At 36.4% G+C, this 27,861-nt stretch overlaps 1 protein-coding gene and 1 pseudogene across 2 annotated transcripts in view; one reads left to right on the top strand and one right to left on the bottom strand.

Annotated features, from left to right (window-relative positions):
- Positions 1-27,861, bottom strand: part of BAZ2B (bromodomain adjacent to zinc finger domain 2B) — a 426,011-nt gene that overhangs the window by 255,151 nt on the left and 142,999 nt on the right. The window lies entirely within an intron of this gene.
- On the top strand, positions 16,184-16,844 carry LOC308339319 (small ribosomal subunit protein eS1-like; annotated as a pseudogene). The gene has a single exon. The product of its transcript is annotated as a small ribosomal subunit protein eS1-like (transcript).

Raw genomic sequence — 27,861 nt, 5'->3', positions numbered from 1 at the left:
TCTGTTCCTCCCCCTGCTCTGTCTCTCTCTCTCGCAAACAGATAAATAAAAATCTTAAAAAAGAAAACAATGTTCCATGATAGGGATTCCTGGCAGGCTCAGTCAATAGAGCATGTGATCCAATCTAGGGGTTGTCAGTTTGAGCCCCATGTTGGGTGTAAAGATTACTTTTAAAAAAATCTTGAGGGGGACACCTGGGTGGCTCGGTTGGTTGGACGACTGCCTTCGGCTCAGGTCATGATCCCGGAGTCCAGCGATCGAGTCCCGCATCGGGCTCCCAACTCCACGGGGAGTCTGCTTCTCCCTCTGACCTTCTCCTCGGTCATGCTCTCTCTCACTGCCTCTCTCTCAAATAAATAAATTAAAAAAAAAAAAAAAAATCTTGAGGGAGCCTGGGTGGCTCAGTGGGTTAAAGCCTCTGCCTTCAGCTCAGGTCATGATCCCAGGGTCCTGGGATCGAGTCCCACATCGGGCTCTCTACTTAGCAGGAAGCCTGCTTCCTCCTCTCTCTCTCTCTGCCTGCCTCTCTGCCTACTTGTGATCTCCATCTGTCAAATAAATAAATAAAATCTTTAAAAAAAAAATCTTGACAAAAAAAATGTTCCATAACACAGTAAGCCTTGTGCAGTGTCTGATACATAGTAGGTTTTCAATACACATCTGTTAAACTAAGTTGTGTATTTTATCTGTCCTTCAACTTCCTGTGATGCACAATACCAGAATACGGAGAATAAAGATTCTTTTTTTTTTTTTAAGATTTATTTATTTATTTATTTGACAGAGAGAGAGATCACAAGTAGGGAGAGAGGCAGGCAAAGAGAGAGAGAGAGAAGCAGGCTCCCTGCTGAGCAGAGAGCCAGATGCAGGACCCGATCCCAGGACCCCGAGATCATGACCTGAGCAGAAGGCAGTGGCTTAATCCACTGAGCCACCCAGGCGCCCCGAGAATAAAGATTCTCATCTTTGGTTTAAACTTTAAAACTTAAATTGCTCTTACTTAGAAATCAATTTCACTTTAGAATATGGACAATTTCAGGGGCACCTGGGTGGCTCAGTGGGTTAAGCCACTGCCTTCGGCTCAGGTCATGATCCCAGCGTCCTGGGATCGAGCCCCGCATCGGGCTCTCTGCTCAGCAGGGAGCCTGCTTCCTCCTCTCTCTGCCTGCCTCTCTGCCTACTTGTGATCTCTGTCTGTCAAATAAATAAATAAAAAAAAATTAAAAAAAAAAAAAAGAATATGGACAATTTCATCTCAATATTTTAAATGTGATTTCACTGTAGAGATGAGGGCAAGAGAAAAAAAAGTAGATTAATACTCATTTTGAAAGTTCTCCAATTTATCACCCTGGAGGAAAAGTGATCCCACTTTAAATGAACTTTTCCTGTCATTTCTAGCTCCAGGACACTTTTTACCCCTTCTCTCTCTGTCTTCTCTCCTTTTGTGTAGAGAAGAGCAACTTCTACCAGAAACCTTTTTCTAAACTCTGCCATCTGCCTTCCAACCCCAATGTCAACTTTCAACATCCCTCACAGCCTGGGTAAGTGTGGTGATCGTAATACCTCATCAGATGCTGTGCATATCTCTTTCACTAATTAACTTATCTCATATTGTTAGGATCTTCTTTTTACTAATTTGTTTCCTTTACCAGACACCAAGTTTCATAAAAGCAATGGTTATATCTAACATATAGCAGATGCTCGTGGTATAATAAAAAATACTTAGTCTTTATCCCTGATTTTTTTTTTTTTTTAGATTTTATTTATTTATTTGACACAGAGAGAGAGCACGAAAGAGGGAATACAAATAGGGGGAATGGGAGAGGGAGAAGCAGGCTTGCCGCTGAGCAGGGAGCCCAATGTGAGGCTTGATCCCAGGACTCTGGGATCATGAACTGAGCCAAAGGCAGACACTTAACGACTGAGCCACCCATTCATGCCTATCCCTGGTTCTTGACACAGAGCTTCAAAAAGTTCTGGGATCTAAGGATTTTATTTATTTTATTTGGGAGGGAAAGAGAAAGAGAGAGCGAGTAGGAGGAGGGGCAAGAGGAGAGGGAGAAGGAGAAAATACCAAGCACACTCCGTGTCCAGCACAGAGTCCAGACATAGGGCTCAATCCCACAACCTGAGGTCCAATGGGACAAGGTTTTAACCAATCATACCTATGTAATCTTCATAAAAACCCTTAAATGATAGGATTTAGAGATCTTCCAAGTTAGTGAATATTGGAAATTGGAAGAGAAGAGGGGAAAGATATTCCTAGAAAACTGGAAATAGGAAAATCATAAAAGGTTAACAAGACCTCACAGAGGTAGGACATGAAACTTGTAAGAACTTGTAAGGAATTTGGTAATATAGGACCCAGAACTGCCAAAACAATCTTGAAAAAGAAGAACAAAGTTGGAAAGTTTACACTTTTTTTTTTCAAGATTTACTACAAAGCTATAGCAATTAAAGGCAGTGTGATATTGGCTTAATGCTAGGTGTTTAGATAAACAAAATGAAATTAAGAATCAAGAAGTAAACCTTTACTTTTGTAGTCAATTGATATATATTTTTTAAGATTTTATTTTTACTTATTTGACAGAGAAAGAGAGAGAGAGAGCACAAGCCTGGGGAGTGGCAGGAAGAGGGAGAGGGAGAAGCAGACTCCCCAGGGAATAGGGAGCCTGATGTGGGGCTCTATCCCAGGACCCTGGGATCATGACCTGAGCTGAAGGCAGATGCTTAACCGACTGAGTCACCTAGGTGTCCCCTGGTCAACTGATATTTGACAAGAGTGCCAAAACACTACAACAGGGAAAGGCTCTCTTTTCAACAAAAGTGCTGGAACAATAGGATATCCAAATGCAAAAGAATGAAGTTGGACCGCTCCACTCCACTCCATACACAAAAACTCAAAATGGATCAACAACCCCATCCAAAGAGCTAAAATTATACAACTCTAAGAAAAAAATATAGGTGTAAACTTTCTTGGCCTTGGATTAGACAACAATTTCTTACATATGATATCAAAAGCAAAAGCAACTCAAGTCAAAAGCACAAGCAATCAAAGAAAAAATAAATAAATTGAACTGTATCCAAATGTAAAATTCTTGTGCCTCAAAAGACACTGCCAAGAAAGTAGAAAGACAACAGAATGAAAGAAAATACTTGCAAAGTATTTATCTAATAAAGAAATTGTATGGGGGTGCCTGGGTGGTGGAATCGATTAAGTGTCAGACTCTTGGTTTTGGTTCAGGTCACAATTTCAGGTTGTGAGATCAAGCCCTGTTACGGGCTCTGCCCTCAGTATGGAATCTGCTTAAGAGTCTCACTCTCCTTCTGCCTCCCCCTCCCCCACCCACTGGCTCACTCTCTCTCTCTAACATAAATAAAATCTTAAAAAAAAATAAATTATATGGAAAAAACATATATTAAAAGCTCTTAAAACTCAATTTGTTAAAAAAACCAATAACATTTTAAAACAGGGGAAAGGTTTACGGGATGCCTGGTGGCTCAGTTGGTTAAATGTCTGCCTTCGGCCCAGGTCATGATCCTTGGGTCCTTGGATCAAGCCCGACATTGAGCTCCTTGCTCAGCAGGAACCTGCTTCTCCCTCTGCCTCTTTCTGCCACTTCTGCTTGTGCTTTCTCTCACTCTCTCTTTCTGTCAAATAAATAAAATCTTTTAAAAAATGGGAAAAGGTTTCTAATAAAAATTTATCTAAAGATATACAAATGAATAATAAGGACATTAAAAGATGCTCATCATCGGCCATCGGGGAAATGCAAATCCAAAACACAATGAGATACACTTTCACCTCTAGAATGGCTAAAATGAAAAAGAGCAAAAATAGTAAGTGTTGGTAAAGATACAGAGAAAGTGGAGCCTTTGAACATTGTTAGTGCAATTACATAATTTTGCAGCCACTTAGAGAAATATGTAATAGTTCTAAGTTAAACTGAGTTACCATGTCACCCAGCAATTCCCTTCCTAGGTATATACCCAAGAGAACTGAAAACATATATCACACAAAAATCTGTATGTGTGTAGGTTTTGTATATGAATGTTCATAGCAGCATTTTTCATAACAGTTTAGTATTCGTAATTACTCAAGTGTCCATCACTGATAAATGGATAAGCAAAATGTGGTGTATCTCAGCAATGAAAGATAACTGAGTAATAACATTAAAGGAAGTATTGATACATACTTCAAAATGAGTGAACCTAAAAAAAAAATTATGTTATGTGAAAGAAGCCAATCACAAAGACCACATATTTTAAAGTTCCATTTATATGAAATTTCCAGAATAGGAAATTACTGGTTTGGAGGGCCCATGGGAGTGGGAAACGTATAAATTATTGGTTTCTAGAGCTCAGAGGAGTGGGGAAGTAGAGAGTGACTTCAAGTTTATATAAGAGATTTCTTCAAGAGGCGCTAAAAGGTCATAAAATTACATAGTGATGATGGTTACACAACTCTGTAAATATATACTTAAAAACCATTGAATTATGGGGCACCTGGGTGGCTCAGTGGGTTAAATCCTCTGCCTTCGGCTGAGGTCATGATCCCAGGGTCCTGGGACCAAGCCCCGCATTGGGCTCTCTGCTCAGCAGGGAGCCTGCTTCCTCCTCTCTCTCTCTGCCTGCCTCGCTGCCTATTTGTGATGTCTGTCAAATAAATAAATTTAAAAATAATAATTATTATTTTTAATAATTTTAATTATTTAATAATTAAATTAATTAAAATTTTATTTAATAATTAATTAAAAATTTTAGTAATTTTAATAATATTTTTAATAATAAAAAATAATTATTATTATAATTATTCCAGGGTCCTGGGATCAAGCCCCTCATTGGACTTCCTATTCAGTGGGAAATCTGCTTCTCCCTCTCCCACTCCCCCTGCTTGTGTTCCCTCTCTCGCTGAGTCACTCTCTCTGTCAAATAAATAAATAAAATCTTAAAAAAATCTTAAAATCTTAAAAAATCTTAAAAAATAAAATCTTAAAAAAAAACAGTTAAAAGACAAGTAAGAGATATTAAGAAGCTTCAACATATAATAGGAAGGTCTTAAAAGAATTGGAGAAAATGATAAAGAAGCAATATTTGAAGTGTTAAATAAGTGTTAAAATTGAAGAAGGAATTCATTTCTCAGATTCAAAGTATATTTTGTGTCCCAAGAAGGATAAACAAAAATATACCCACATCTAGACACATCATCAAAATAAATTGTGGAACATTAGGTAGGATAAACAAGAAATCACAAAAAAAAAGTCAAAGAGAAAAAGACATATTACCTCATAAGGAATACTGACAGACTATTCCTCAGCAATAAGCGAAACCAAAACACTATGAAGTAATAGCTTCAAAACTGAGAAATTCTATATAAAATACAATCATTCCTTAAATACTATTTTTTCTTATTTAGGGGATGGTAAGTTTAATTGTAGATGCTGTTTTTTTCTTGATTACTCATTTACTCAGGTTTATAAAATTCTTGAAGCAATTTTGATAGTTAATGTTTCTCTGGGAAATTATCTATTTTATATAAGATTTTAAATTTCACATAAAGTTTTTCATTTTATTTTGTCACTTTTTAGGTGCCTGTGATTTTAGTATTTTTTGTTTTGATAATTCTTCGTGAAAGCAACCTCTTATTATTTATTTCTGTAGTCCTTGATAATATATATTGATTTGATATCTACTTAGTCTGAAACTAATATAATCAATCCACTTTCTTTTGATTATCTGTAGAAAGCATCTTTTGTACTCTTTTACTTTTAACCTACCTATGTCTTTATTTTTAAAATGAGTTTTTCTTCAATAACATATAGTCGTTTCTTTTTTTTTTTTTAAGATTTATTTATTTGACAGAGAGAAAGATCACAAGTAGGCAGAGAGGCAGGCAGAGAAAGGGAGAAGCAGGCTTCCTGCTGAGCAGAAAACCTGATGTGGGCCTCAATCCCAGGACCCTGAGATCAAGACCTGAGCTGAAGGCAGAGGCTTAACCCACTGAGCCACCCAGGCGCCCCATATAGTTGGTTCTTATATTTATATCCAATCTGACAATCTTTTTCTCTTAATTGAGGTATTTAGATCATTTACATTAAATATAATTATTGGTATGACTGAATTTAAATCTACCATCATGCTACTTGTTTTCTATTAGTATTTTTTTTTTTTACTTTTCCCTCTTTACCTGTTTTCTTATAGATTAAATATTTATTTATTTATTATGGAAAAGAGAAAAGATAAAGAGGAAAAGACTCATTTTATGAAGGTAGATTAATTTTGAAAGTAAAACCAAACCAATTTCAGTTGTAAAATCCAAAATAAACAGGTAAATCAAATCCAGAATACTAAAATACTATTAATAAATCATGACTAAGCAGTTTTTCTAAAGATTTAGTTAGTTATTTAAGAAAGAGAGAAAGCGTGTACAAGAGAGAGCATGCACATGCATGCAGATGGTGGGGACCACGAAGGGGCAGAATGAGAGGGAGAAAGAGTATTGGAAGAGAGAATCTTAAGCAGACTCTATGCCTAGCACAGAGCCTGATGAAGGGCTTGATCCCCGGTCCTGAGATCATGACCTGAGCCGAAATCAAGAGTCGGACCTTTACCAGACAGAACCACCCAGGTGCCCCTAAGCAGTTTTTATTCAGAGAATACAAAGACATGTTTATTTCTGAAGAGCCATTCATGTTAGTCACAGTATTAATGAACTAAAAGGAGAAAATTACAGTATCTTTTAAAGAATGCAAAAAAAGTATTCAGTAAAATTCAAATATGTGATTAAAAACTCTTATCCAACTTTGTTGAACAGTAAAAAATTTCTTTAACACGACAACGTATTATTAATAGTAACAAATAATAATTAAAATGAAGATGCATTCCCAAAAGGATCAAGAAAAAAACCGAAATGTTTGTTGTCACCATTTCTATTTAATATGGTACTTTATTTCCTAAATCAACGAAAAAAAAAATTAAGCATATAGGCTTTCTGGCTGGCAGCCATGCTGAGATCCCAGCCAACAACCAGTATCAACCATAAGACATGAGCAAAGATTATTAAAAATAATCTCCAGATTATTCCAGCCCATGGCTGTTAGACTTCCAGTCTCTCCATCTGAGGCATATGGAAGAAGAAACAAGGAAATCCTGCTAATCACTGTCTGAATTCCTAACACACAGAAATCATAAAACATAATCATTGTTGTTATTAAGACACCAAATTTTGGGTTATTCACTGGAACAACAGAAGATTTTTAAGTAAGAAAAGCATGATCATAAAGGAAAAACTGGCTAAATTAACAATTTTTAAATTTCTATACAATAAAGACATTTTAATCAAAGTGGAAAGACAAGGCACTGAGAGAAGATAGCTCTACTTCCTCTAATTGTAGAATAACAAATAGAAAACCAAAGTTCTGGAAAAATTGCTTAAGAACATGAACAGGCAAATCACAAAAGAAGAATCTTAGATGACTAGTAAGCATATGAAAGATACTCAACCAGGCAATGGGAGAAATAAAAATAACAATCAGGATTCACTTAATAACCAGTCAGCTTGATAAAAATTTTAAGTCTAATAATATCAAATTCATTAAGGATCAAAAGATACAGAAACTTGCACACATTTTGTTACAGCAACTGCCCCCTCCATAATGATGTTATCCAGAAAAGCCAATGACCTGTGGCAGGGACAGCAGCTCCCAGAACTCAGTCTCCAGATGTACAGACATCTGGGGCCCAGGAGCCACTTGGGAGCAGTGAAGGGGATACACTGAGGGACAGGTGGGTGTGATCCGTTGGTTAGAGCTGTCCCAAGTTACAATGCAGTCCTGAGGACTGTGGAATGTTAATGTACAACCATCAGAGAGCAATTTGTGATTAGATAATCATTTCAAGGTATAAATTCAATACTAGATATATACTCTTTATAACTCCCACAACTATACATAAAAAGACAAGTAAAGAATGTTCTTTTTGACACTCAGTGAAAAATTATAAACACTCTATATCTCCATTATTAGAACAGATAATTTAACTGTATTATATTCATACAATGAAATACTGCTCAGCAATAAAGATGAATGACTTACAGTACATGAACAAACACAGATAAACCTGAAAACAAAGATTAGTGATAAAAGCAGGTTGGAAAATGACACATATAGTATGTTATGTAAGGTTTTAAAACATGCCAAACAATGCTGCATATCATATACATGAATGATACAAAAATGTACACTTTCTTAGGAGTGATTAACATAAATCTCTCTTCTATAGAGAGAAGAAAGAGAAAGAATGGGGTTGGGTAAGTGTATATGAGGTTTCAAGTGTATCTATTTTGATATGTGTAAAGTAAGTTGAAACATATGTGGCAAAAAGTTAACATTTATTAAAGCAAGGTGGTAGGTACAGTGTAAACATTTTCATCGTATTATTTTATAGTCTGTATGTCTGCAATATTTTAAACATTTTTTTAAAGTTTTAAAAAACATTGCAAGGGACGGAGGAGAAGTCGGAGGCTTAAGAAAGTGAAAAGATTTGGAATCTTAATTGTGGAGAATGTACTAAATTCAGTTTATTAGAAATGAGTGACACAATTGCCAGTAAAAAATACAGTAATTGAATGGCATGGAAGCAATTTATAGAAAGATTCAAAACAGTGCCATTTTAGACAGATGTTCCCTTAACACATTTAATAATGTCTATTTACAAAACATTCTCCTTGAATTTCTCTACCTTACAAAATAAAAATTAGACAATTGTATAATAATAAAAAACAAATGTCTGGGTGAGCCTGGCTGCCTCAGTCAATGAAGCATGTTACTCTTGATCTTATTATGGTTATGGGTTTGTGCCCCACATTGGCTGTAGAAATTACTTAAAAAATAAAATTGTTAAAAAAATTTGTAAAACACAAATCTCTGAAACCATAATAATTTTATACAAAAGAATATTTTGTTTCTATTAGCAACTTTTAAAGTTATCTCTATACTAGAAGACACCTCTTTGCAAAGATACTGTAATTAAAATGTGGAGGACTCAAAACCAATATTTGAATAGGAAAATCCTTTGATTTTATTAACTAACTGACACAGCTTAAAGGAGATCTTTAAAACCCACTTAGGTCTTCCAAACTCTAAACTTCAAAATTATTACGTAACTTCAGGGTTTATTGAAAATGGTTAGAATTTATTAAAAAACAAAAATCCACTTTTTGTAATAGCCCTATACTTAAATAACAGAACTAGAACCTCTACTGGATCTCTCTGATTTTTGGAGTCTAAGCTTTACAAAAATCACCTGATCTTTCAAGTGAGTATTTAGAGTGAGTAATTATTCCCTACTTTTTGAGAGCAGGAAATGGGTTCTATGCATCACTGTTTTCCCAATGCTTAATCCATAATAGGTGTTCAATAAATAATTATTTGTTTAATTAACAACCTGAATCTAGCCCCTAGCACAGATACAGCCTCAAATCTCTGCAACAGATTGTACAGCCAACGCAACGATCATGGATCAGACCCACTGGTTCTTTCAGCTTCAGATTCTGGAAATTATTCAGAGACATTACTACCCTCAGGAGTCCTACCCTTTTTTTTTTTTTTTTTTAAGAATTTATTTATTTATTTTAGAGAGAGAGTGAGCACATGCAAGAAGGAGGAGGAGAGAGAGAGGGACAAGTAGACTCTCTTGAGCACGGAGCCAGACACAGAGATGAATCCCATGACCCTGAAATCATGACCTGAGAAGAAACCAAGAGTCCCATGCTTAACCGACTGAGTCACCCAGGCGTCCCAGGAGCTCTACTTTTCTTCTTTCCTAGATTTTATTTATTTATTTATTTGATAGAGAGAGAGCACAAGTAGGCAGAGGGACAGGCAGAGGGAGATGGAGAAGCAGGCTCCCTGCTGAGCAGAGAGCCCAGCGGGGCTCCATCCCAGAATCCTGGGATCACGACCGGAACCAAAAGGCAGATGCTTAACCAGCTGAGCCACCCAGGAGCCCCTGGGAGCTCTACTCTTAATACTACCCCTCTAAAATCAGAGGCAGTAAGCAGCAAATCACTTGGATCTAAAAATCTCTCAATCTCAAAGATAGAGAACCAATAGACAGCACTTTAAAATGTAATAAAAATATTTTATATATAGGATTTCATAATTCATAGACTAATTTTGACTCAAAAAGCCAAGATTCATTGCTAATACCATAGGTAATGAGATGACAAAGACTAAGACAAGGTCACTGGATTTAAAAAGGAGAATATAACTCATGATGTACAAAGGAACTATTTCAATAGAGTGGTAGGACAAGATGGCAAATTACTTTTTATAAATATAGTAATAATTATCTAGTTTAGATTTCTTATATTTAGGACTATGTGGATGATTCTATTAAGGGTTAATACCACAATAAAGGAGTAATCATAATAGAAAAGAAAATTCCATATATCTGTATAATATAGGCCAAGCTAAAAGGTAAGTTATCAACTATTAGAGTTTATTATATTTCATATGCATTTTAATAAGACAGGAACATTAAGAGCAGGACAACTTTTTCTTTTTTAAGATTTTATTTTTAGGGGACGCCTGCGTGTCTCAGTTGGTTAAGCGGCTGCCTTCGGCTCAGGTCATGATCCCAGCGTCCTGGGATCGAGTCCCACATCGGGCTCCTTGCTCGGCAGGGAGCCTGCTTCTCCCTCTGCCTCTGCCTACCACTCTGTCTGCCTGTGCTCGCTCGCTCTCTCTCTAACAAATAAATAAATTTAAAAAAAAAAAAGATTTTATTTTTAGGTAATCTCTACAGCTAATGTGGGTTTTGAACTTAAAACCTTGAGATCAAGAGTCACATGCTCTAGTCAGGAGCCCCAGATTACTTCTTTTAAAGTACAGCAATTTATTAAACAAATAACTTTTCTTTTGCTGACTTTTATCCTGTTACATGAGAAGATATCAAAACATTTTAAGAATGCTAAAACACCAAATTACAAGGTGTGAGGTTGTAGGTGAGAAGCAAAAGAAACAATACACCATGATAGGAAAAGTGAGTCATACACAGAATAAAATTTATTCCTGTAATACAGTATCTACTAATTAAAATAATGATGTTAATAATTATAAAACAATTACTAAGCATTTTTAAAGGATGTATTATATGTATAGGACTTTTTCCAGGCAACTAGTCCCTAATTGTGTTCACAAGAAATATAAAACTTAGGTCTACCATATGTTCTTTTCTTTCCCATTTTTAAATTGTGTTAAAATAAACATAAAATTTACCATCCTAGTCCATTTTAAGTGTACAGTTCAGTGGTACTTAGTACATTCACATTTTTGTGCAACCACCACCACCATCCATCCCCATAACACCGTATGTTCTTTTAAAAACACTGTTAACTAACATTCTGATTGTGTGCAATACAACTAGTGAGTAAAAGAGGAAAGCAGAAAGAAAGTTCAATGAGTTAATTGCAATGAATGGAACATAAAGGTGGTCACTTACAATGCAAGTATTCTGTGGTATCCTGGCCTGGAATGCATAACCTGAATCTAACCACGATTAGATTTACAAACCCAAATTAGGGGCATTCAATTAAAAAGAAGTGGGGGAGGATATTTTCTTTAAAAACATCAGTGTTAAAGATAACAAAGAAAAGCTATAGATTAAAGGAAACCAAAGAGAAATGACAATTAATTGCAAAGCTTGATCCTGGACTGGAGTCTGGATTGAATGGAGGAAAAACCACAAAGGACAATATCTGGTCAACCAGTAAAAATTAATATATGCACAGGAGATTAAAGTTTTGTAAACTTTAAATTTTTCTGAAGATGATAACTATGTCCTTTATTCTTAAGAAATAGAAACCAAAACATTTAGGGGTAAAGGGTCATACTCTCAAATGGTTCAAAACGGAAAAGAAAAAGGTGAATTTCGAAAAAGGGATAAAAGCTATACTGGGTGTCCTACATTATTCTTATTTTTGCAGCTTTTTTGCATCTTGAAATTATATGTAAATAAAGAGTTAAAAATTGTGCCTAATAGGTAGAAGCTAAATATGGAATTCTAATTCATAACACTAAGGAATACAAGAAATTATTAACATGTAACTTATAAAAGTAAAATACAAAAATACATGTAATTTCAAAACACTGTCAGTTTATCACACCTAAATTGTGAACAATGCCAGATCTGTGCCTTTCGTGAAACTGGATAAATATAATGGGGTCAGTTACATCAGGATGTTCTGTGACCGGTCAGTAATTTTGAATACGATTCAGAACTTGGGGGAAATTGCCTCTAGCAATGTTTGTTTATTAATATTATAAATGCTTAAAACATTCTTCTTGCATCATTGAATTCAGTTCTTGCTGACTAACATTTCATGGGTCAAGATGAATGGTTTTTCTGTTGACTCAGCCAGTGTGGTGATTGACAAATATATTCAATAGCAGAATGAATAAAATGTCAACATCTGTGTCTGATACTTGCCAGAGTCCATCAGTGCTTTATTTTTATTCCATCATTTAAAATTATTTTATCTTACTTTTGATTTACTTTCTTCTTCGCTGCTTGATTGTTTTTTCAGTAGCCTTTTTGTTGTTTCATCTTTTTTTTTTTTTTTTTTTTTTTAAGTAGGGTCCATACACAGTACAGAACCTAATGAGGGGCGTGATCCCACCACTCTGGAGATCAAGACCTGAGCTCAGGTCAAAAATTGGACGGTCAGGGGTGCCTCGGTGGCTCAGTGGGTTAAGCCTCTGCCTTCGGCTTAGGTCATGATCTCAGGGTCCTGGGATCTAGCCCCACATCTGGAATCTCTGCTCAGTGGGGAGCCTGCTTCCCCCTCCCCCTCTGCCTACCTTTCTGCCTACTTGTGATCTCTCTCTCTCTCTGTTAAATAAATAAAATAAAATCTTAAAAAAAAAAATTGGACAGTCAACTGATAAGAGCACCCCAGGTACCCCTCATTATTTTTTAATCTTAATTTCCTTTTAGTTACAATTTTTATCTTATTTATTATTATTATTATTATTATTATTATATTAGTCTTACTTTGTAATGATGAGAAGGAAGTATGGTAGTATGGTTAATACAAATTATGAACATAAGGATTGGAATCCTTTTCTTCATTCAGTTCTATATTAAGTCTGGACAAAATCTAAGTTTTAGTATATTAGAAGTTACACATTCAGACAAAAACTCATTTCCACAATATTAATGTACTTGAGCTAAATCATATTTAGACTGCTGAAATAGTGTTACTTTCTCACATTATATACCATCCTTGGTTTTTGTGTTATATAATCATTAATAAACTATAAGCAATATAATATATATTACAAGAAGGTAAATTAGACTTTATATTTATGTAAGGGCTTAATGCAGGTAGGAAAAGACTCTTCTGATAGAACTCCATATTGTCTCCTATAATTACTTTATAGTATCCTAGCACAAATCTTGTTTATCTGTACGAAATTTTATAATCTATAAAGACAATTTATATTTTTTATATTACTTCTTAATATATCAATGAAGTACATGGAGCAAGTATCATCACTGAAAAGGAAATTGAAACTTATAGACAGATGAGATTTATAAACATTATATAGACAGCAAAGTGGCAGACTACAAAGGACTTAAACACCAACATGTCCCAAACCTAAACAATGAGAAGGACTTCTCTTGGTCATGTCACAGGAGCAAGCGAGAAGAAATATGAAATATGAAAATTTGTTATGTAGAACCCAAAGCAGCACTGTGTGACTACATCTAAATCAACAAGATTCATAATATCTGCTGGATACCTCATAGGGCCATAGGCACCATTGGCACTTCATTCTGTCTGCTCCCCAATGAGCAAACATGTTCTACTTCTAAAATTTCCACTAACCAAAAATACCTAATCAGACAATGATTTTAAAAGCTTTTGGTTTTGAGCTGTTTATTACCAGAGGGGAGGTGGGGGTTGAGGGGGTGGGAGGGAGAAATACATGATGGAGATTAAGGAGTGCATTTGTTGTGATGAGCACGGGATGATATTTGGAAGTGTTGAATCACTGTATTGTACACCTAAAACTAACATAACACTGTATGTTAACTATCCTGGAATTAAAATTTTAAGAAGATAAAGGATTTCAAAAAATTAAAGCTTTTTATTTGGGGCAGGTATAGAAGAACAAGCAGGAGAGCAAATAGTAAATAATACTATAATATTTTATTTATTTATTTATGTATTCAAAATTTTATTTATTTATTTGACAGACAGAGATCACAAGTAGGCAGAGAGGGGGAAGCAGGCTCCCTGCTGAGCAGAGAGCTGGATGTGGGGCTCGATCCCAAGACCCTGAGATCATGACCTGAGCCGAAGGCAGAGGCTTCAATCCACGGAGCCACCCAGGCGCCCCAATAATACTATAATATACATCAGTTCTGACTCTTTGAAGATAAGTTCTTCACTGAGAAGTTTTTTAGCCTGAATCATTTTAATTATGATCTGGAACCAATAAAGTAAAGGATCAAATGTGTTAAGAATAAGGAATGAAAACCGAAGAGAGCCATGGAAAATATTGGTCCACTACACGGGGATATTCTTATCCTTGCCATGGATCAAAAACATTCATTGCTGCAGACCGCAGCTAAAAGAGACTGTGCATAGCCACTCCTCAGCATTCACCTCTGACCCAGATTCTAAAGAGTGATCAGGGCTTGCTCTGATTTTGGGGTGTGGCTCCGGGGAGAATCTCTCAAGTTGGCAATATATAAGGAGAAACATTATGGGTAAGATAAACACCAATCTCCTTAGGGATTTTTCAGAGCTATAAAATAATAGCAATAGGGACACCTGGGTGGCCCAGTTGGTTAAAGTGTCTGCCTTCGGCTTGGGTCATGATCCCAGGATCCTGAGATTGAGCCCCACATTGGGGGTCCCTGCTAGACAGGGAGGCTGCTTCTTCCTCTCCCACTCCCCCTGCTTGTGCCCTCTCTCTGTCAAATAAATAAAATAAAATCTTTAATAATGATAATAATAATAATAGCAATAGAGGCCACAATTGTTTGCAGGGTTGGTAAGGAGCATATACATATACAAAGTCTTATCAGAAGAAATGCTCTTAGGCAGAGGAGCAAATTTTGAAAACTATCTTTCACTAAGTAGGCACTCTAAAGTGGAAGTAAAGGAGCACCTGGCTGGCTCGTGGAGCATGCAACTCTTGATCTTGGGGTTGTGAGTCCCATGTTGGGCATAGAGATTACTTAAAACTAAACTAAACTAAAATATAAAGTGGGAGTCAAAACAGAATTGGGGCCTGCGCAGGCAGTTTTTCCAAAGGTATGAGTCTACATATGAATACAATGGTCACAAAGCAAATAAAATAATCAATAATAAAGATCCAGTTCCCTCCCTAACCTCTTAGGCTGTTGAATGAGAACTAAATGATTGAATAAGCCTATATTATCAAAGTCTTCAGGGTACAAAATAGTACCCAGATAAGGAAAGAAGTTAAGAAGAATCTACCTGTATGGTTTTTGGTTTTTTTAAGATTTTTTTTCATTTATTAGACAGAGAGAGATCACAAGTAGGCAGAGCAGCAGGCAGAGAGAAAGGAGGAAGCTGGCTCCCTGCTGAGCAGAGAGCCCGATGCAGGGCTAGATTGATCCCAGGACCCTGGGACCATGACCTGAGCCGAAGGCAGAGGCCTAACCCACTGAGCCACCCAGGCGCCCCTACCTGTATATTCTTAAGCAAATAGTAGATCTTTATAAATGTGCCCTTATATGAAGATGACTTAGCAAGAAGAAAAGCTGGATAAAAATTTTGTCATTAAAAGTCATGAAATAAACCCAATTTGTGAGATTAATGAAGAAAAGATACACCAGGAAAAAAGAATGAATGTCTACTTTCAACTCCCAGAAAAATTTCACTCTATAAGTTATAAAATGAAATAAAAATAAAATTTGTGAATTTAGTCCAACTCCAGTCAAAACTCAAAGGATTAATTTCTGGGACTTGACAAAAGTGGTCAAGATATACCTGAGAAAACAACTAACAGAATTCTGAAATAAGTGAACAAAGATGAGAGGTCTGTCCTAAGAAATACCTAAACTTATACAATTAGCAATTAAAACTGAAGTACTGAGGAAGAAATAATAATATGAAAGAAACCCTTTTGGCTCCCTGAACAATACAATGACAGTCAGCAAGAACAAGAGCCTTACAAAAGGTGGCAGAAAGGGAGCCAAGAAGAAAGTGGTTGATTTATTTTCTAAGAAAGATTGGTATGATACGAAAGCAACAGCTACATTCAATATAAGAAATATTGGAAAAACACTAGTCACAAGAACTCAAGGCACCAAAATCACATCTGATGGCCTCTCATGTTTTTGAAGTGAGCCTTGCTGATCTGCAGAATGATGAAGTTGCATTTAGAACTGAGGATGATTGGGGCAAATACTAATTTCCTTGGCATGGTTTTTACCTGTGACAAAATGTGCTCTATGGTCAAAAAATGGCAGACTATGACTGAAGTTCATGTTAATGTCAAGACTAACAAGGGTTATTTTGTCCATTTTGTGTTGGTTTTACTAAAAAATAGGAGGTCTGCCAAATTTGTAAAAGGGTGATGGAAATCATGACCCAAGAGGTGCACACAAATAACTGAAAGAAGCAGTCAATAAATTGATTCCAGACACCACTGGAAAAGAGAGAAAAGGCTTGCCAGTCTATTTATCCACTCCATGATGTCTTTGTTAGAAAAGTAAAAATGCTGAAGAAGCCCAAGTTTGAATTAGGAAAGCTCATGAAGCTTCATGGTGAAGGTAGTAGTCCTGGAAAAGCTATTGGGGGGTGAGACCACTGCTAAAGTTGAACGAGCCGATGGATATGAGCCACCAATCCAAGAATTTGGCAGACCTGCCGGTACTAAGCATAAGAGGTCTTCCTCAACTATGTAACAGATACAAAACCTATCTCAAAGGATTCTTGTGAGCACAAAATAAATATATGCCAAACCCTGAGAGCATAATACCAATATGAGAAAAAAAGATGGTAACAGAAAATTTACAGGAAAAAAAAATAAAAGTAGCCATTAGATGAGTCACCTGGCCGGCTCAGTCAGTGGAGCAGGCGATGCTTGATCTTTGTTATCTGTTGTTAGTTTCAGCCCCATGTTGGGCATAGAGTTCACGTATTAAAAAGTGGCCATTGGGGCGCCTGGGTGGCTCAGTGGGTTAAAGCCTCTGCCTTCGGCTCAGGTCATGATCCCAGGGTCCTGGGATCGAGCCCCGCATCGGGCTCTCTGCTCAGCAGGGAGCCTGCTTCCTCCTCTCTCTCTGTCTGCCTCTCTGCCTACTTGTGATCTCTGTCTCTGTCGAATAAATAAATAAAATCTTTAAAAAAAAATAAAAAATAAAAAAATAAAAAGTGACCATTACCTAGAAATATATTAAATCTGACTAATAATCAAAGACATACAAATTTGAACAATCTTAAGTCATCATTATGCACCAAATTATCGAAGGTTTAAAAAAAAAAAGTACCCAGAACTGAGTAAGATTTGGCAGCAAGTACACTCTCATATAATTTTAGAGAGCATAAATTGTTACCATTGTTTGGAAAGCCGTTCAGCTACAAGTACCAAAATTCTGATCCGGCAATTTCTCTTTTAGGAATTACATTACAAAAATAATCATAAGAGCGTAAAGCCAAATCTACAAAAATGTTCATGTGGGAGCTATTCGTAATTCGGAAAACTTTGAGCCTATCCAAAATGTCTATTAATGAGCATCAGTTAAATTATGGTATATCCATAAAATGACTTTGTAGTCATTAAGAAGTGATTTATATTCTCTATATTCATGAGAAGAAAAGTGCTCCACAACATACTTTCTTGAGTAAAAGGGAAAATTACAAGTCAATAGAGTATGACCTTGAATTTATAAATGTATGTGTATACTTACAGAGTATGTGTTTATACTTACAGAGAAGAAAGTTCAATATTAGTAAAATGTTAAAGTGCTTACCTCCAGACTTACCTTTCTTACATAAATTCTTTATGTATTACTTAAACTATCCATAGGACTGTGTATTACCTTTATAATCAGAAAAAAATCTATTTTCATTTATTAAATAAATTCTAAAAAGAACTACAGAACTAAAAGAGGAATATCAATCCTCCTCCAATGATTGTTTTCACTGCACAAAATAACTGATGCAACCAAACATTACATGAGCAAAAGAAAACATACTCTGAATTGTACCCTAAGATTAAAAGAACTTGACAACTCAGGGAAAGGCAAAAGTAAGACCAGTTATGGCAAAAGGATTCAACAGTATCTCTATTATAAAACATATCTAAAATTACAACTAGAGTCCTCCTAAATACTTCAAAAAATAAAACTAATAACCTGAATGAGGAAGAGAAAGGCAAAAGAAATAGCTAAGAAATTTGCTATACATGATGAAACTTAAAACTGCTTTTCAAGCCACTCTTTTTTTTAAATTTAATTTTATTTTCTTTCAGTGTTCCAAAATTCATTGTTTATGCACCATACCCAGTGCTCCATGCAATACGTGCCCTCCTTAATACCCACCACCAGGCTCACACAACCCCTACTCCCCTCCCCTCCAAAACCTTCAGTTTGTTCCTCAGAGTCCACACTCTCATGGTTTGTCTCCCCCTCCGATTTCCCCCAACACACAAATGACTGTTACTCTTAAAGTAACTCAAAGAACTATTCAAACATGATAAAGGACCTAGTTCATTTATCTCAGAGAACTTTAAGTTATTTAAGAAAAGCTATATCCAGGGGGGTCTTGATGGCTCAGTTGGTTAAGTGTCAGACTCCTGATTCTAACTCAGGTCATGATTCTTAGGGTTGTGAGATGAGCCCCACACTGGGCAACACACTCAGTGTAGAGTCGGCCTGAGGTGCTCTCTCCTTCACTCTCTCTACCCCTCCCCCAGTTCTCTCTCTACATAAAAAAAGAAAGAAAAGCTGTATCAAACTGATTAAAACCTTATCTTAACTTGTCACTAATTACCTATCAAGATATCTCATGCTGATATAAAGAAAAACCTAAAAACAGACACTTGTTAACTTTTCCTAGTATCAACACATGAAAACTAATTTTTCCCTTATAAAAAAATCCTAGTGCATAACGTTCCTATTTGAATTCAGGAATAAGTACTAAATGAAGATTAAATTCAAAGCATTTGGAGCAACACAGAAAAATATTCAAGAAACTGAGAGTATGGTTCCAATTTTCCATTTAGTCAGTCTTAATTTCATTATAAATAAAATAAGAAGATTGACTAGAACTCCAAATATATTTAATGGAGCATCAGTGATATGACATGCTCTTTGAAAGAATTATATGCTCCAGGAAAATAAAGGTTCTACTTGCAAAACAAGTTCAGGAAATTCTGCACACCATTTAAGTTCTCTGAAGAAACATAATGCACTGTACTGCAGAAAAGAAAATATTTAACTTTGTATAGCCCACCATTTCTCATAATTAGACAAACTAAATGTCTGTCAATTGAGGAATAATTAAAAGATCATACATCATAGTGTGATTCTTACAAAGAAGACATTTTATATACTAATATGGTAGAGTTCTGGAACACAAGATAAAAATGATAAACTACAGAATAATACATATATCAACTAGCTTTTGTTAATTTAGTTTTTGTATATACACACACACATATATATGTAATCATATGCATATAAAAAAGTCTAAAAGAAAAGAAAAAAAACAAAAAAAAATAAAAAAAATTAAAAAGTCTAAAAGAATACAGAACAAACTTTTTTTTTTTTTTAAAGATTTTATTATTTGACAGAGAGAGGTCACAAGCAGGCAGAGGAAGGCAGAGAGAGAGGAGGAAGCAGGCTCCCCACTGAGCAGAGAGCCTGATGCAGGGCTCGATCCCAGGACCCTGAGACCATGACCTAAGCCGAAGGCAGAAGCTTAACCCACTGAGCCACCCAGGCGCCCCCAGAGCAAACTTTTTAAGAGTGTTTCTGGAAATGGTAATTGGCAGAGTCAAAGGGGAACACATTTAACTGATAGACTTAACTGTATCTTTAAATGATCTTGAATGTATCTTTCTGGGGAAACTTGGTGGCTCAGTCTATTAAGCACCTGACTCTTGGTTTTGGGAATGGTCACAGTCTCAGGATCCTGGGATGGAAGTGGGAAGCCTGCTTCTCCCTCTCTCTCTGCCGCTCCCCCTGCTTGTACTCTCTCTCTTGCTCACTCTCAAATAAATAAATAAAATCTTTAAAATATATATACAAGTTAGAAAACTTAAATGCTTATAATAACCAATAGTTAAATCAATGACTAAATATTAACTAAATTAAATGTTTCAATGTTACTTATTTTATGAATTGCCTACATTTCATAAGAATTTTCAAAGTTAACAAAATGTGTATAATTATGTAGAATACATAGCAATCAAAAATACCTATAAATATAAGGGAAAAAATTCCAATGTGTAATTCTGTTATGTTTATACCTGTATAAAATGAAAAGTATATTCTTTTATAAATTGAACAAATGGTTATACAACCATGTGTGCTAAATACTGAAGAAACAGACACAGAAGTTGCAGCACTTGTCTCTCAAGAAGCTTAGAGTCAAGTGGAGTACAGACAAGTAAATCAATTGTAATAGTACAATGAGATTCATTTATTCCACCCACACAAAAAACGTATTCGGGGTCTACTATGTGCCAAGTGCTGTCTAGATGTTATTCATCGGTAAAAAGAAAAACAAAAAAATAATTCTTGCCTTCTTTAGGAGAGAAAACCACAATAAAAATATTTGAAGGCCGTAAGTGCCAAGGGAAAAAATGCAACAAAAAAAGGGATAGGGAGTGCAGGGTGGAGGGTTTGCAATTTGGTTAGGTTGTGAAAGGAAAGTCATGCAAAAGAATACTTTGGAGCAATGGTTTGAAAGAGCTGAGAACAATCCATAGGTTATGTGAAGGAAAAGCAAATGCAAATGTTATAAGGCAAGAGTTTATCTGTTATGTATACAAGACACACCAAGGAGTCTAATGTAGCTGGCCCAGAGTAAACTACAGGAAATGTAGTAAGAACTGACATGAGACTGGTTAGGGGCTATAAGAAAGATCGTGTGGGGCCTTGTAAGCCACTGCAAAGACTGAATCATATGAGTTGGTTGGTTGCTTGCTTACTTGCTTTCATAGATTTTATTTTTTAGAGCAGTTTTAGGTACACAGAAAAACTGATAGGATGCATAGAGATATCCTTGGCCCCACACATGCATACCTGTTATCAACATTCTTCATCAAAGTGGCACATTAGTTAAAATTTATGAACTGACACTACCACATCACTATCATGCAAAGTCCATACTTTACATTAGGGTTCACTCTTGATATTATACATTCTATGGGATTGGACAAATATACAATGACATGCATTTACCAATATAATATCATACAGAGTAATTTTACTGCCCTAAAAATCCTTTGCGTTGCACCTAATTCGTCCCTCCTACTCCTCAAACCTCTCGCAAACACTGATCTTTTTACTTTCTCCAGGTTTGTCTTTTCCAAAATGTCATATACTTGGAATCATACAGTCTGCAGCCTTATCAGATTAGTTTCTTTCACTCATTTAAGTTTCCTCATAGGTCTTTCCATAGCCTGATAACTTATTTCTTTGTAATAACTGACTAACAGTCCATTTCCAGATTATTTATCTATTCACCTACTAAAGGAGATCTGGGTTGCTTCCAGGTTTTGGTAATTATGAATGAAACTTTAACTTTTTTTGTGGACATTAAGTTTTCAACCAATTTGAGTAAATGCCAAAGAGCATGGTTGCTAAAATATATAGTAAGAATATGGTTAATTTTGTTAGAAACTACGAAATTGTATTCCAAAGTGGCTGTACCATTTTGCATTCCCACCAGCAATGAATGAGAGTTTCTGTTGCTCCATATCCTCTCCAGCATTTGATGATGTCAGTGTTTCACATTTTGGACAGTCTAATAGGTGTGTAGTAGTAGTATCTTGTTGTTTTAGTTTTAATTTCCCTGATGACATATGACGTAGAGCATTTTCACATGTTTATTTGCCATTATGATTTCTCTGGTGAGCTGTCAAGATCTTTGGCTCCTTTTAATATTAGGTTGTTTGTTTTCTTATTGAGTTCTTTGTACACTTTGGATAACGGTCCTTTATCAGATGTGTCCTTTGCAAATATATTCTCTCATTCTGGGTCATGTCTTCTCATTCTCTTATAATTGTCTTTTGTAGGCAGAGTTTTGAATTTTAATGAAGTTGAGCATAACAATTACTTTTTTCATGAATCACGGCTTTAGTTTTTTTTTGTTTTTTTTTTCACAGCTTTAGTATTATATCTAAAAAAGCACAACTGTACTCATGGGCATCTACGTTTTATCCTACATTATCTTCTGGAAGTTTTATAGTTTTGCTTTTCTTTTTTAGGTCTGTGGTTCATTTTAGGTCAATTTTTATAAAGAATGTAAAGTCTGTGTCTAGATTCATTTTTGCATGTGAATGTCCAGTAATACAGCACCATTTTCTGAAAAGACTATCTTTGCCTTATTTTATTATTGTTTTGCTTTGTCAAAGATCAACTGATTATATTGATGTAGATCTATTTCTGTTTTCCAATCTGTTCCACAGACCTATTTGTCTATTCTTGTGCCAATACCACATTGTCCTGATTACTGTAGGTTTATCTTTAAGTTGGGGAATGTGAGTTCTCCAACTTTAACACTGAAAATATTAAATTTTGAGATGCCTAATAAACTGTAGGTATAAGTGCCAAAAAAGCAGTTGGTATGAGAGCTTGAGTTCAAGGGGGGAAAACTCCAGGCTTATAAATTTATTCCATTAAAAAAAAAAGTTCCTTCTCCAAGTCTTCCAAAAAATTGAAGAGGAGGAGGGAACACTCCCAAATTCATTTTATGAGGCTAGCATTACCCTGATAACAAAATCAGACAAGGACCCTTCAACAAAATTATAGACCAATGTATCTGATGAACAGAAATTCAAAAATCCTCAAAAAAATATTAACAAACCAAAATCAACTAAATATTAAAAGGATCATACATCATGATCACGTGGGATTTATCCGTGGGATACATGGATACTTCAACATCCATATATCAGTCATCTTATACACATTAATAAAATAAAGGATAGAAATCATATGATTATCTCAATAAATGTAGTAAAAGCATTTCACAAAATTCAGCAACAATTTATGATTAAAAACTCTCACCAAAATGGGTATAAAGGAATGTGCCTCAACATAATAAAGGTCAAATATGACAATCCCACACCAAACATCATTCTCAAAAGCTAGAAGTTTTTCCCCTAAGATCAGGAAAAAGACAAGAGAGAGACAAGTATGACAATTCTCCCCACTTTATTCAGTATAGTTTTAGAAGGTCCAGCCAGACCAGTTAGGCAAGAAAAAAAAATAAAAGGCATCCAAATCAGAAATGAAGGGGCACCTTGGTGGCTAAGTCATTAAGCATCTGCCTTCGGCTCAGGTCATGATCCCAGGGTCCTTGGACTGAGCCCCACATCAGGCTCCCTGCTCAGTGGGAAGCCTGCTTCTCCCTCTCCCACTCACCCTAATTGTGTTCCCTCTCTTGCTGTGTCTCTCTCTGTCAAATAAATAAATAAAATCATTAAAAAAGAAAAAAATGAAGAAAACCGTATCTGTTTACAGATGACAAGATACTAAAAAAAGAAAATCCTAAAAACTCCACCAAAAAATGACTAGAAGCAATAAATAATAAATTCAGTAAAGTTGTAGTATACAAAATCAATATACAAAAAGCTGTTTAATTTCTATACAAAAATAACAAACTATCACAAAGAGAGATTTAAAAAACACCTCCGTTTATACAAACCTCAAAAAGGACACAAACAAACCTAGGAATTAATTTAATAAGGGAGGTGAAAGACCTGTACACTGAAAACTATAAGACAGTGAAGAAGATAGAAATAAATGGAAAAAATATTCCATGCTTACAGATTGGAGGAATTAACATTGTTAAAATGTCCATAGCACTTAAAGCAACTTCAATGCAATCCCTACTGTGTTTTCAATCCCTATTGAAATTCCAGGGTGGAGAAGTAGCAGGCTGAGATGACTTCAGGTAGCAGGAGGTCAGTTAGATAGCTTATCAAACCTTTCAAACACCTACAAATCCAACAGGAGATCGAAGAGAAGAAGAGCAACAATTCTAGAAACAGAAAATCGACCACTTTCTGAAAGGTAGGACTGGCGGAGAAGTGAATCCAAAGCGGCAGGAAGATAGATCGTGGGGGGAGGGGCCAGCTCCCGGCAAGTGGCAGAACAATGGAGCACAAAATCAGGACTTTCAAAAGTGTGCTGCACTGAAGGACATCATCACTCCAGAGGCTAAACAGGGGTGAAGACCACTCGGGGTCAGCATGGCCCTGGGTCCCGTGGGGTCACAGAAGGATCGGGGGTGTCTGAGTGTCACAGAGCTCGCAAGTATTAGAGCAGGGAAGCCGGCCACAGAGACAGAGCCGAGGAGTGAGCTCTCAACTCGGGGTTACCTTGAACCGTAATCTGTGGCACAGGCCACTGCTCTGTGAGTGAGGTCCCCACAAGATCCGGGGAGACACCCCCTGGGAGAGCTCAAGGATCCACCGGGTTCGGAGACTCCAGGCGGAGCTGTATGCCAGAGAGAGAGACCCGTGGTCACAGGCTGGGGGAGCTCGGACTGTGGCCGGAGGCCAGGGAGACGGGAGTTTTTGAGCGCTTTTCTCTAAGGACACACTGAGGAGTGGGACCCTGAGCTCTCGGCTCCTCTGGGCTGGAGACTGGGAGGCCGCCATTTCCATTCCCGTCCTCCGGAACTTTATGGAAAGTGCTCAGGGAACAAAAGCTCCTGAAAGCGAACCGGAGCAGATTACTTAGCCTGGCCCCTGCTAAGGGTGGTGCAATTCCACCTCAGGCAAAGACACTTGAGAATCACTACAACAGGCCCCTCCCTGAGAAGATCAACAAAAAAATCCAGCGAAGACCAAGTTCACTTACCAAGAAGAACAGCAGAATTCCAGAGGAGGAGAAAACAAAGCATGGAATTCATGGCTTTCTCCCCATGATTCTTTAGTCTTACAGTTAATTAACTTTTTTTAATTTTATTTTTTTTCTTCTGCTAAATTTTAACTTTTATCCTTTCCTCTTTTAATGCTTTTTAACTAGTTTATCTTAACAATACCTTTCATAAAATAATAATAATAATAATCTTTTTTTAACCTTCATTATTATAGTCATATTTTATCCTTCATTGTATCTAACGTTATTTTTTGTATACACAAAGGGTTTTTTATTCTAAAAAATTTGGGGTACAACTTATTCTAACAGATCAAAATATACCCTAAATCTAGCTCCAGGCTTGTTCTACTCTCCAGCCCGAGCAGATTCTCTCCACTTTCCTTTTCTTTATTCTCCCAACCAACTTACTGTATCAACTCTTTAGAAATTTAAAAATAAAAAAAAATTTTTTCATCTTTATAGGCATATTCATCCCTTCATTGTCTTTACCCTTATATATCTTCTTCATTCTTTAAAATGTTGGGAGGTACTTTCTTCTAAGAGACCAAAATACTCTCGAAATTAAGCGGGTGACCCTGTTCTAGTCACCAGTCTAATATATATATTTTTTCTTTTTTATATTTTTTATTTGTTTTCTTTTTAAAATTTTTTTCCCTGAACTTTTTTATCCCCTTTCTCCCTTCCACAATTTGGGGTCTCTTCTGATTTGGCTAAAGCACATTTTCCTGGGGTCTCTGCCACCCTTTTAGTATTTTATTTGCTCCTTCATATATTCTTATCTAGACAAAATGACAAGGCAGACAAACTCACCACAAAAAAAAAGAACAAGAGGCAGTCCCGAAGGCTAGGGACCCAATCAGTACGGACGTTGGTAATATATCAGATCTAGAGTTCAGAATGACGATTCTCAAGATTCTAGCCGGGCTTGAAAAAGGCATGGAAGATATTAAAGACACCCTTTCTGGAGAGATAAAAGCCCTTTCTGGGGAAATAAAAGAACTAAAATCTAACCAAGTTGAAATCAAAAAAGCTATTAATGAGGTGCAATCAAAAATGGAGGCTCTGGGGCGCGTGGGTGGCTCAGTGGGTTAAGGCCTCTGCCTTCGGCTCAGGTCATGATTTCAGGGTCCTGGGATCAAGTCCCGCATCAGGCTCTCTGCTCGGCAGGGAGCTTGCTTCCTCCTCTCTCTGCCTGCCTCTCTGCCTACTTGTAATCTCTGTCTGTGAAATAAATAAATAAAATATTAAAAAAAAAAATGGAGGCTCTTACTGCTAGGATAAATGAGGCAGAAGAAAGAATTAGTGATATAGAAGACCAAATGACAGAGAATAAAGAAGTTGAGCAAAAGAGAGACAAATACTGGACCATTAGGGGAGAATTCAAGAGATAAGTGACACCATAAGACAAAACAACATTAGAATAATTGGGATTCCAGAAGAAGAAGAGAGAGAGGGGTGGGACGCCTGGGTGGCTCAGTTGGTTAAGCAGCTGCCTTCGGCTCAGGTCATGATCCCAGCGTCCTGGGATCGAGTCCCACATCGGGCTCCTTGCTCGGCGGGGAGCCTGCTTCTCCCTCTGCCTCTGCCTGCCACTCTGTCTGCCTGTGCTCACTCGCTCTCTCTCTAACAAATAAATAAATTTAAAAAAATTTAAAAAAAAAAAAAGAAGAGAGAGAGAGGGGAGCAGAAGGTATACTGGAGAGAATTATTGTAGAGAATTTCCCTAATATGGCAAAGGGAACAAGGATCAAAATCCAGAAGGTGCAGAGAACCCCCCTCAAAATCAATAAGAATAGGTCCACACCCCTGTCACCTAATAGTAAAATCTACAAGTCTTAGCGACAAAGAGAAAATCCTGAAAGCAGCCCGCGAAAAGATGTCTGTAACATACAACGGTAAAAATATTAGATTGGCATCAGACTTATCCACAGAGACCTGGCAGGCCAGAAAGAATTGGCATGATATATTCAGAGCACTAAACGAGAAAAACATGCAGCCAAGAATACTATATCCAGCTAGGCTATCATTGAAAATAGAAGGAGAGATAAAAAGCTCCCAGGACAAACAAAAACTGAAAGAATTTGCAAACACCAAACCAGCTCTACAGGAAATACTGGAAAGGGTCCTCTAAGCAAAGAGAGACCCTAAAAGTAGTAGATCAGCAAGGAACAGAGACAATATACAGTAACAGTCACCTTACAGGCAATACAATGACACTAAATTCATATCTCTTGATAGTTACCCTGAATGTAAATGGGCTAAATGCCCCAACCAAAAGACACAGGGTATCAGAATGGATAAAAAAAACAAAACCCATCAATATGCTGCCTACAAGAAACTCATTTTAGAACCGAAGATACCTCCAGATTTAAAGTGAGGGGGTGGAAAACAATGTACCATGCTAATGGACATCAGAAGAAAGCTGGGGTGGCAATCCTTATATCAGATCAATTAGATTTTAAGCCAAAGACTATAATAAGAGATGAGGAAGGACACTATATCATACTCAAAGGGTCTGTCCAACAAGAAGACCTAAAAATCTTAAATATCTATGCCCCTAACATGGGAGCAGCCAACTATATAAACAATTAATAACAAAATCAAAGAAACACATTCACAATAATACAATAATAGTAGGGGACTTTAACACTCCCCTCACTGAAATGGACAGATCATCCAAGCAAAAGATCAACAAGAAAATAAAGGCCTTAAATGAAACACTGGACCAGATGGATATCACAGATATATTCAGAACAT

Source organism: Martes martes (genome assembly GCF_963455335.1).
Source record: "Martes martes genome assembly, chromosome: 3".
NCBI classification, from domain to species: Eukaryota; Metazoa; Chordata; class Mammalia; order Carnivora; family Mustelidae; genus Martes; species Martes martes.
This window is presented reverse-complemented; position numbering and strand designations above follow the sequence as displayed.